This window comes from Penaeus chinensis, chromosome 43 (genome assembly GCF_019202785.1).
Source record: "Penaeus chinensis breed Huanghai No. 1 chromosome 43, ASM1920278v2, whole genome shotgun sequence".
NCBI lineage: Eukaryota > Metazoa > Arthropoda > Malacostraca > Decapoda > Penaeidae > Penaeus > Penaeus chinensis.
In genome coordinates, this window is record NC_061861.1 from 3,053,575 (window position 1) to 3,061,074 (window position 7,500).

The 7,500-nt window shown below is 38.8% G+C and overlaps 1 protein-coding gene across 2 annotated transcripts in view; it reads left to right on the forward strand.

Annotated features, from left to right (window-relative positions):
* The first annotated feature begins 5,588 nt into the window (after positions 1 to 5,588).
* Positions 5,589 to 7,500, forward strand: part of LOC125048238 (putative sodium-dependent multivitamin transporter) — a 38,594-nt gene continuing 36,682 nt past the window's right edge. The window contains exon 1 of one of the 2 annotated variants that reach the window (XM_047646830.1): positions 5,589 to 5,748. The gene's annotated coding sequence lies outside the window, so the exon portion shown is untranslated. Of the gene's footprint in view, positions 5,751 to 7,500 lie in introns of both variants that reach the window. The other variant, XM_047646829.1, reaches the window with a different exon arrangement.

Here is a 7,500-nt window from a genome sequence, read left to right on the forward strand (position 1 = left end):
GTGTAGATAGATAGACAGGTATAGAGATAGATATAGATAAGTAAATATATATAGAAAGATATATATAAATAGATAATTATAGATATGAATGTCTACACATAAATTTTAAACATTAATGCATTTGTATAAAAAAAAAAAAATCCTTACTTTCCATACACACACATGTACACACGCACGGAGAGACGGGGAGAGCATTGACGTGCATGTGAACCATCACGTACCCTTCATGTTACAATCACGTACGTACTAATCCGGACATTCCGTTCAGTCGACCATTTCGTCTCTTTTCTTCAAGGAAGCGCGAGTTCAGGTATCGACGCAAATTTCATGCTCTGTGAAAATCAATTCACTGAATCTCCCGCTCTTAAGTCGTGGCGTTTTGGGTAGTTTAGCGTAATGAATTGATTTTTTTTTATCTAAAAAGAAAAAAATGTGCTTGAATTATTCAGATATAACGTCCGATCCTTCTTCATAATCGAAAGGAGCATTTATGTATAAAATAAACATGAAGATTCATAAACAAAAGAGATATTTACGTTATAAGTGAACATTCATGTACGAAATGGACATTTGCAAATTGTTCAAATTTATGAGCCCCTTTTTCACTTCCTTTCAATATAATTTTAGTATTCTCTTATAGACTACACTTAGACAAACCAAATAGCACTGGTTATGGACTCTTTATGGTTAACTACCAAGAAAATGGCGTAGTTCCTCTGAACTGCTATGGTTCGATGCTAAACTCTGGGGCCCCAGATCCTAAACACACACACACACACACACGTGTATATGTAGCTGGGTATATATATGTGTATATATATATCTATATATATGAATGTATGTGGAGGGTAAGATTTATATGTGTGTGTGTATGTGTGTGTGTGTGTGTGTGTGTGTGTGTGTGTGTGTGTGTGTGTGTGTGTGTGTGTGTGTGTGTGTGTGTGTGTGTGTGTGTGTGTGTGTGTGTGTGTGTGTGTGTGTGTGTGTGTGTGTGTGTGTGTGTGTGTGTGTGTGTGTGTAAGTGTGACTATCTCCAGCCACGATAAAACAACATGAAAACACTATTTACCTTTCACACATTATTTTTGTTAGCTACGATAAGCTGTATGGGTTCATGGAAGCGCTTCAGTCATTCCATAGTTCAGAATATGGGTTAAACTTAGACATTACGTATAGACCATATAAGCGTTTGTGCGTGCGTGTGCATCTGAGGCCCTTACCAACAACATTGGGTTTTGGGAAGCCGACCGACCTGTTTGTTGCCGCACGAGTCCAAATCTGCATACTTCTATCTATTAATTTCAACTTCTTATCCAAAGCCTTTGGACTCGTGCTTCGAATGCGTCCTGGTTAATCCGATACTGTATGAAGCGTTTAATGTAAAAATAGATAATGCTCAATGAAAATAAATACTGTACATAAATGCAATTGTTTATATAAGGTATCCAACACTTAATTTGAATGTACGTACGGCTGTGTACGTGTATGTAAAGGTATACATGGGTGTTTTCTTGTCCTTACTTACCTGTTAGGTTGCTGATGCAAGCGGGCCCCTCGACAGGTTGGCAGTGTGATCCTGGTTCTCAAGCAAGTAATCAATAAGATAAAAGCAAATCAAGTTTCCCGAACGTCTCTCTGTCTCTATTTCTCTCTGTCTTTCTCTGTCTGTATATAATATATATATATAATATATATTATTTATTTCTTCTCTCTCTCTCACTCTCCTCCCTCTCTCTCTCTCTCTCTCTCTCTCTCTCTCTCTCTCTCTCTCTCTCTCTCTCTCTCTCTCTCTCTCTCTCTCTCTCTCTCTCTCTCTCTCTCTCTCTCTCTCTCTCTCTCACTCTCTCCTCCCACTGTGTATCCACGTCATTCGGCGGGCATTATTTACATTCAGAGCGAATAAAAACCTGAGCTGGAGGCGCCCGCACATCTCGCGTTTCTAACCGACGCAAAATCTTAATTTCCCGCATTTCCTGAAATTAAAATCTCACCTTGAAACAATGTATTACTTCAGGAAAATGATCGTGTGTGTTTTTTTTTTTTGCGAATGTTACATGACGAATCAAGATAATTAAAACCCACATTACAAATAAACTAAAATGGGATATATGTACATTTGGTTGAATTGCATGATCAACTTATGTGTGATAACATGCAGTAACCCAAAGCAATAATAGGCACGATGATGCTAACATATTTATTTCCTATTTCGATTTCGTTGATATATGATATTTCATTACTACTTAAAATAACCTAATCAAATTAATACGAATACGATTTTATGAATATAGTCATTTATAAATGATACTGTCCTTTCTATTTATCATTAATTAATTCATGCATGATTTATAACTCCATGACAACGTGTCTTGTGCCTGTGACGAAAAATGTAATTTGTATACAGTGTTTTCGAGCAGTTTTGCAATATTTAGGCGGTTTTAAAGGGAAGAGACGGACGGAAACTCCGGCCGGTGGGTGTCCGGACCGAGAGACCGCAGGACCAAAGCTTATTCAAAACAGTTGGGTCAAAAGGAAGTGGAAATTGTGATGTATTTTGTCAGTGCCATTCATGATTTATAGAAGTGTTTAAATGCCTACTAATGAACAATGAAATTATAATAAAACTATGGTAAAATCCAAATAGAGAAACCCATGATGAATAGTGCAGAAGATTTTCATTATAACGATTTATAAATAACTACCTAAGAAACAGCATAAAAGGGTAAAACAAAAGAAAAAATACAATATAAATACAGGTTAGAAAAAGATAATCCTCCTAATGTCTTTGCTGTGGAAAGGGAGGATATGTATAAACTTTTCGTATTTTTTTTCTTCTCAGCACTTCGTTAACTTTAATCGTCAGAAAATACGAAAACGACAAAAAAAAAAAAAAAAAAACAAACAAACAAAAAAAACATAAACAGATACACACAAAACTATATAAATCACTTGAACAGAAGGCGACACAAAACATTATTTAGTATCCGTCGGCTCAAAAGAATATGGCTTTTTCGTGCCAACTTTGTACAGATTATTTACGCGATCCTCTCGTTGAAGTTGATCTTGTCATCGGAAGAGGAACTGTAAGCTTCAGAAACGTTGTGGGTTTACTTGCTATATTGATGTATTTGTTTGCCTATGAATTCATTTGTTGTCTTGTTTGTTAGTTTTTCTTCTGTATTTATCTGTTTTCTCCTTTTCTCCATTGTAAGGTTAATGTTTATTTATTTATATTATTCGTAACGTTTATGCTTGTTCTTTTTTGTTGGTATTATCATTTTACTGTTTCCATTTTTCTTTGTATTGTGGTATTGTTTCGTTTTGTTGTGTTTTGCTGTCTAACTTGATTTTTATAAAGTTAGAGAAACACATAACAGGTCCCTTTAAGACTGGTTTTCAAGTTACAGCGAAACAGAGAGAATTTGTGGAGAATAATGATAAGGAGAATAATAATAAACAAGATTATAATTGTTATTGGTATCATTATCATTTCCGTTATCATATCTGTCATTATTAGCATTACACTTACCAAATCACCACCGTCATCATCGCCATTACCATTATCATTATTACTATTATTATTATTATCTGTATAATCTGCTGTTTATAATCAATATCATTTTGTTTACTTCAACAGATATTTTTTTGTTTGTTTTTTGTGTTGCTATTATTGTCATTTGTTTTATATCTTAGCTATCCTCTTGACCGCTATTACCATCATAACAACCATCAATCCTCACTATTATCAAGAAATCCTGATCCTCATCATCATTTTAACAATCATCATCATCATCCTCATCATATTTTAACAATCATCATCATCATCCTCATCATCATTTTAACAATCATCCTCATCCTCATCATCATTTTAACAATCATCATCATCATCCTCATCATCATTTTAACAATCCTCATCATCCTCATCATCATTTTAACAATCATCCTCCTCCTCATCATCATCCCTCCAAAGCCAGCCTCCAGCGTAAAAGCAAAGAACCCGTGTTACTCGAGGCTTAAGCACAAATGCCCAAACTTTCCCTTTTCGCCATGAGGCTCCTTCAGGTCTCATCGCCGCGGATCGCCAGCGAGAAAGAAAATAATTACGCTGTCGTTGTTGTCTTGTTATCGAACCGATGATTTATTTATTCGTTTGTTTATTTAGTCATGTTTATTCGAAATAATGTGAGTCTTAGGTCTTTCTTATTGGTTGGTGTTTGAGGTAGGAGCAGGGGCTTTAAATGTCTTATCATTGTCTTTATGCAAATTTTGTACTGCGTTGAATTCCACTAAAAAAATAAGACCTGGTAACCCACCCTGGACAGCGTACTTGGAATCTCTACGAGATCGAGATATAGAGAGAAAGAGGGAAATATAGTGGTTAAGAGCAAGGTAAGTATTGTATATGTACAAATGCCAAACATTTGTAAACTTGAGCATTTAGCATCAACTGATTCAAATAAAAAAGTTTTCAAGATCGGAGTACTGTGGAGTCTGAGGTGAGTTGCCAATTTTTCCTCTTCTGAGATTGGACGTGAGTTGTATATAATTATATAATTATCAATAGTTATGTGTAGTTATAGCTAGTTACATAAATTTAAAGTGTTAGCTTAACACAGAAGTCTTAAGCTGCAATGCTTTCGCCTTTAATGCAGTTCTTAGCTTTTGATATAAATCCCTGTTTAAAGCATAAAATGGGTCTAAAATCAAATGTTTCCCACGAATGCTATTGATAACTTTTAATGTTATTCTATTACAGAATGAGCATTGTTGAAAAAATAGCAAAGGCATTGTTGGTGCGAATAGACACATGAGAAAGAGACAGAGAGTGAGAGAGATAGAGAGAGTGAGAGAGAGAGAGAGAGAGAGAGAGAGAGAGAGAGAGAGAGAGAGAGAGAGAGAGAGAGAGAGAGAGAGAGAGAGAGAGAGAGAGAGAGAGAGAGAGAAAAGAGTCCGCGGAAGCTTACCGCATAAATACGAAAATGCTCATGGCAGCCTTCAATAACCAGAATCAAAAGCAGACCCAAGTGAAGACCAAGAAGAAAACAAAGAACAAAAACAAAGGAGGCGAACGTGTTTCATTCATTTTCTGTTTATTGTCCATTCTTCATTTCCCCCCCGACGTAAGCGCGTACTTTTCCACCCCGGAGTATACGGAGAAGGAGGTGCCTGTACGCGGTCCGAGGCCGAATTACTTCTCTTCTCGGACGCCGCTGGACGTGGGGAATCACAGAAAGCGAAGGGGAGGGGGGGAGGAGGGAGACCGGAGGGAGGGGGCAAAGGAGGGTTAGGGGAAGGGAGGGAGGGGGTAAGGGAGAGTCAGGAAGAGGAGGGAAGGGGGGAAGGAGGGTTAGGAAGTGGAGGGAGGGCGTAAGGGAGTGTCAGGATGAGGGAGGGTCAGGGACAGGAGGGGGGGGAAGGAAGAGGAGGATGAAGGGGTGGGGGTGGGCATACGGATATAAGGGCGGGGGGGAGGAGGGTTAGGGGGTAGGGGACCGGGACTGGAAAGGGAAGGGGCGGGGGCAGGTGGGGGGGGGGGGGTAGAAACGACCTACACCCGCCACGCACCTTGAGCTCGTACCAGTCTCCTGCTTAACTCGGCCAGGTGAAGTTGTGCGTGCGTGTCAGCTGCTGTCCAACAAGTAGCCTGGACATCGGTTGTGTAGTGTAAAAAGCCCCTTCGAGATTGGATAGGCGGGCTGCCCATTTCCAGCCCGTGGAACACCCCGACTAGAACTTCAACACCCGATCAGGTAAATGGTCTCGAGCTGCAGAAGGGGTTTCTGTCTGCTCTTCATGAAGTCTTGGCGAAATGTAGCACAAGGCGGTGAGGCGGAGCGCTGGAGTTGTGCTGCGTTGACATCACCTGAATTCGCCGCCGGGCAGGGATCGCGAGAGAGAGAGAGAGAGAGAGAGAGAGAGAGAGAGAGAGAGAGAGAGAGAGAGAGAGAGAGAGAGAGAGAGAGAGAGAGAGAGAGAGAGAGAGAGAGAGAGAGAGAGAGAATTTCCAGCTGTGTTAAATGAGTGGGCACTGAAATCCGATTCTATGTCTTTACTGGAAGTGGAATGGATTGGTACTATTTATCGAAAGAAAAATCGTCGTCAATCGACTGGAAGCGAGATTTTTTACACGCCAACAGAAAATTTATATTTTTTGATATATTGGAATATCTTGTGTATACCAGCCATTAATGACTATTTAAAGATTTTAAATATAAAGCTAAGAGGCATTTCGTGTGTTTCATCGTAATTTCTCTATGAATAACACTAAAGGAAATTTGTTACGGTTCATTATACTTTCTCCCTCATAATCATTAAACAAATATATATCCTTAATCAACAACAAAAAAAAAAAAAGATAATTCCATACGTCAATAAAAGTGTAAATCATTTGCTTTTATACGAATGTAATACGGAATCTGGAGAGGCAGTAATGGAAAGTCGAAGGGGTGAGTGCGGTTCCGAGAGATGAAATCACGTATGTGTCAGTACGTGTGTGTTTTATTTGTTTATTTATTTATTTATTCATTTATTTTATTATTATTATTATTGTTTTATTGGTGTGTTTGTGTGTGTGTGTGTGTGTGTGTGTGTGTGTGTGTGTGTGTGTGTGTGTGTGTGTGTGTGTGTGTGTGTGTGTGTGTGTGTGTGTGTGTGTGTGTGTGTGTGTGTGTGTGTGTGTGTGTGCGTGTTGTGCGTGTGTGCGTGTTTGTGTGTGTGTGTGTGTGTGTGTGTGTGTGTGTGTGTGTGTTTGTGTGTGTGTGTGCGCGTGTGTGTACGCGTGTGTCTTTGGACATGGGTGTGTTTGCTTGTGAGTATATATATACGATTTAGTATACGTGTACCAACGTTTCTATTTCACAACAAGTAATGATGATGATACCAACTGGATATATATATATATATTTTTTTTTTGTTGCAATATTTGTTCGTGTATGTTCACTGTAACCAGCTTTTGCCTCGGGAGTGCGAATTAGAAACCGTCGGCACAAGGACCAGCAGGAGGACCGAAGCAATTGCACGTTAAATGTTGGAGGTTTCGGACGCTCCTGAAGGTTTCGAAGCAGGATTTGTTGCCAGGGTTCTCGGCGTCCAAGGAATTACGCCTTTTTAACGTCTTTTCAGTTGTTATATTGTTAATTATGTATTTTACTTAAAGTTTGTTTATACGTTCGTCGAGAGCAAAGTTTCCTATTTTGTTTATTTGTTCATATATTGTGGAGAAAGGTGTATTTATTTTTGAATTCTGACAAACATAACGCTGTTGATGGTCATCTACTCACACATACACACACACACACACACACACACACACACACACACACACACACACACACACACACACACACACACACACACACACACACACACACACACACGCCGTCTAAAGTATTTGTTATTTACCACACTTAGTATGTCACCAGAGTATTTACATTAGTTTCTCATTATAGTGAAAGTGGCTCAGTAATGTTCCATGTTATTGTTGGAGTTTTGAGAATGCTA